Consider the following 3,651-nt stretch of genomic DNA (forward strand, 5'->3'; position numbering starts at 1 on the left):
TCCTGGTGGCCCAGAGCAGTGGGCAGGGAAAGGGGGAGGGGCAAACAGGAAAGGGAGGGGTCAAGTGTATGGCGTCAAAAAGACATTGAGTTGACAGCATTGATTAAGACATAGTTACTGTAAAGGGTGTCAGCACCCAGTAACAAGATTAGTGTTCTATTAAAGATAGCTGATAATCAAACAAAGCAGTTTTATTATGAGGAAACCAGACTGTTTTTCACTTCTTCGGAGCTAGCTAGACCCATCTAAGAATCATAAGGCAAAGGAACAGACAATGCATGTACTCTATTGAACTTGGTATCACTGCATAACACTTCCTCCTTGGAAGAAGAAGGTTATTTTGTTATTCAGTGACAACACAGGGTAGAAATCGGGGGAATCCAGGTTCTGGGAGTGAATTTCCGGCAGTAAAATTGAGCTTTACTTTTTAGTCATTTAGCAGACGCTCTCATCCAGAGCGATAAACAGGGGAAATTAGGATTAGAAGCCTTGCTCAAGGTGACAGACTTTCACCTAGTAGACTTGGGATTCAAACAAGCAACTTTTCAGGCCCAATGCTCTTAAACGCTAAGCTATCTGCCGCCTGGGTTTAGATACATTACCTAACATCAATGTGATCAGTTGGAATGTAAAAGGCCTACATCATATGTGAAGGTGATTGGAACCAATAACCTATTGTGAATAAACTTTATAAAAACAAGCTATATTGTACTCACTATGACCCGGTGGTTCTCACTATTACCTGGTGGTTCTGTCGCTTGTGTAGGGAGACCCTGAGGTTCTCCACCTCCACGTTGGCCTGCAGAACAGCAGACATGGAGGAGCTCCCTCGCAGCTTGTTCTTCACATCCACACTGAAGTAGGACAGGGGGGTCTCAGAGGGCGAGCACATCCGGGCCAGGATGTAGGTACAGGGAAAGTTGGCCCAGACAAAGGTGCTGTTGTGGTAGTCGTTGTGGACAGTGCAGGTCCCTGAGAGAGAGAGAGAGAGAGAGAGAGAGGGAGAGAGAGAGAGAGAGTAAAATAGTCAGATAAATTTTTGAGAAACCTATTCTGTGTTTTGACTTTCAATGACAAGCAAGTTTGGTAGTTCTGTTTGAAATGAGAACTTTCCCTTTTCCTCTACAATCAATATTAATCTGGTTTCTGGGTAATTTAAATCAATAATTGCTAAAGAATATCATGCAGAACATAGAACCATCTTTCGTGGCACATCGGTCATAGAAATGAATAGTTATTTACTCAATGGTTACTACCACCAGCATCATGGAGTTAATGTATTGAAAATGAAGGTACATACCTACATTCATTTGGCCCTAATCTATTTCACTGGTCACAGACACCTTAAAAAAGGTAGGGGACTGGATCAGAAAACCAGTCAGTATCTGGTGTGACCACCATTTGCCTCATGCAGTGCAACACATCTCCTTTGCATAGAGTTGATAAGGCTGTTGATGACATGTCTGGTGAGTATGTAGGCCATGGAAGAACATGGATATTTTCAGCTTCCAGGAATTGTGTACAGATCTTTGCGACATGGGGCCATGCATTATCATGCTGAAACATGAGGTGATGGCTCCGGATGAATGGCACAACAATGAGCCTCAGGATCTCTTCGCGGTATCTCCTGGCATTCAAATTGCCATCGATTAATAGGCAATTGTGTTCCTTATCCGTAGCTTATGCCTGCCCATGCCATATACTCCCCGCCACCATGGGGCACTTTGTTCACGACGTTGACATCAGCAGACCACTCACACACACACAACTCCATACACGCCGTCTGCCATCTGCCCGGTACGGTTGAAACCGGGATTCACCCGTGAAGAGTACACTTCTACAGCGTGCCAGTGGCCATCGAAGGTGAGCATTTGCTCACAGAAGTTGGTTAAGATGGCAAACTGCAGTCAAGTCAAGATCCTGGGTAGGACAACAAGAACGCAGATGGGCTTCCCTGAGACAGTTTCGGACAGTTTCTGGCAGTAGAAATTCTTTGGTTGTGCAAACACACAGTTTCATCAGCTGTCCGGTGGATGGTCTCAGACAATCCCGCAGGTGAAGAAGCCCGATGTGGAGGTCCTGGCCTGTCGTGGTTACACGTGGTTTTCAGTTTTGTGGCCGTTTGGACGAACTGCCAAATTATTGTCCCCAGCACAAGGTGCACCTGTGTAATGATCATGCTGTTTAATCATCTTTTTGATATGCCACACCTGTCAGGTGGATGGATTATCTTGGCAAAGGACAAATGCTTACTAACAGAGATGTAAACCAATTTGTGCACACAATTGGAGAGAAATAACCATTTTGTGCATATGGAAAATGTTCTCTAGTTCCTGCAAAGTACTGTACAACATTCTTTCCCCACTATTGTGACTTATGGCGTTAAACTGGATAATCTGTAATCCAGGGACTACTGCTATTTTAATGACTTTAAATAATTTTGACCATTATGATAGCATTGTACCACCCGTAGCAGTAGTAACACCAATGACACGTTTTAGGTAAATTAAGATTTTATGAAATGGAGGCCCCAAATGCTCAAATATAAGGTCAATCCTTTAAAAATGTTTTACTAAAGTGATTTGATGAATCATTTTGCCCACACTACCATTTCCCTTTATTTAAACTGACTAACACCAAGTGACACTGTGGATTTAGTCACACCAATGAAATCCTCAAATTTATGACATACTAGCTAATAATCTTCTTTAATGTAGAACCCTTCCCAGATAACAGTTTGCCACCGGACAGAATGCTCAAGGTCGTTGTATATCTTTGTAATCATTAATTTTCTAGGTGGTAACACCAATCACATAATACTGAGGTACACACATTATATTAGTACATCTTTCATATTGGACTATACAATATATGAAATACGTTTGCTCACTGTCAAGCTTAAAAAAAGTATCAAAATAATTGATAGATATCTCTGAATCCCCAAAACATGTCACTACACCTCTAAACACCACCAGTGGGACAAGCCAATTTGCTCGCCCCAAGTAGCTTCTACAATGTATACGACTAGATGTGTTGCCGTGTAAGGCTTATGCATGTTTTCTGATTAAATGACACTGCATTTCAAGAATGACCCTTGTGCATTCACCAAAGTAAAGCCAGGTAAGAGTAAGTAAAGTAACCCCAAGGAGGGATAATATTATGTGAGAGCGTTCATGGCATGCACTAAAATGCTCCTCATCACCTTAGTGCATGTAAGCAAATATTCTTTCGCACACACTGAATTGTGTGTGAGCAATGACGCCACACTAATCTATTGATTTATGGATTCTTATCTATTTAAAGAGGGTGGCACTGCCCTTTAAAATCATGCCGACCTGCTTCTAGACAGATTACAATGTACCTGTTACAAACGTAAGGGAAGCAGAATAACCTTACAACAACCCAACAGTTATAAACAATTATAGAAATTGTAATTATTATTATTTAAAAAAAAATATATTTAACCAGGTAGGCAAGTTGAGAACAAGTTCTCATTTACAATTGCGACCTGGCCATTATAGAAATATGTCATATGAAATCCATAATGGCACTAGTATCTTTTTGATAATATGTTCCCTTATATATATGTAATAATGGATTATCAATAAAACCCTGTTGACGATATGCCAGCAGCATAAACGGGTCAGGTTG

The sequence above is a fragment of the Oncorhynchus masou genome, chromosome 3 (genome assembly GCF_036934945.1).
Source record: "Oncorhynchus masou masou isolate Uvic2021 chromosome 3, UVic_Omas_1.1, whole genome shotgun sequence".
Classification (NCBI taxonomy): Eukaryota; Metazoa; Chordata; class Actinopteri; order Salmoniformes; family Salmonidae; genus Oncorhynchus; species Oncorhynchus masou.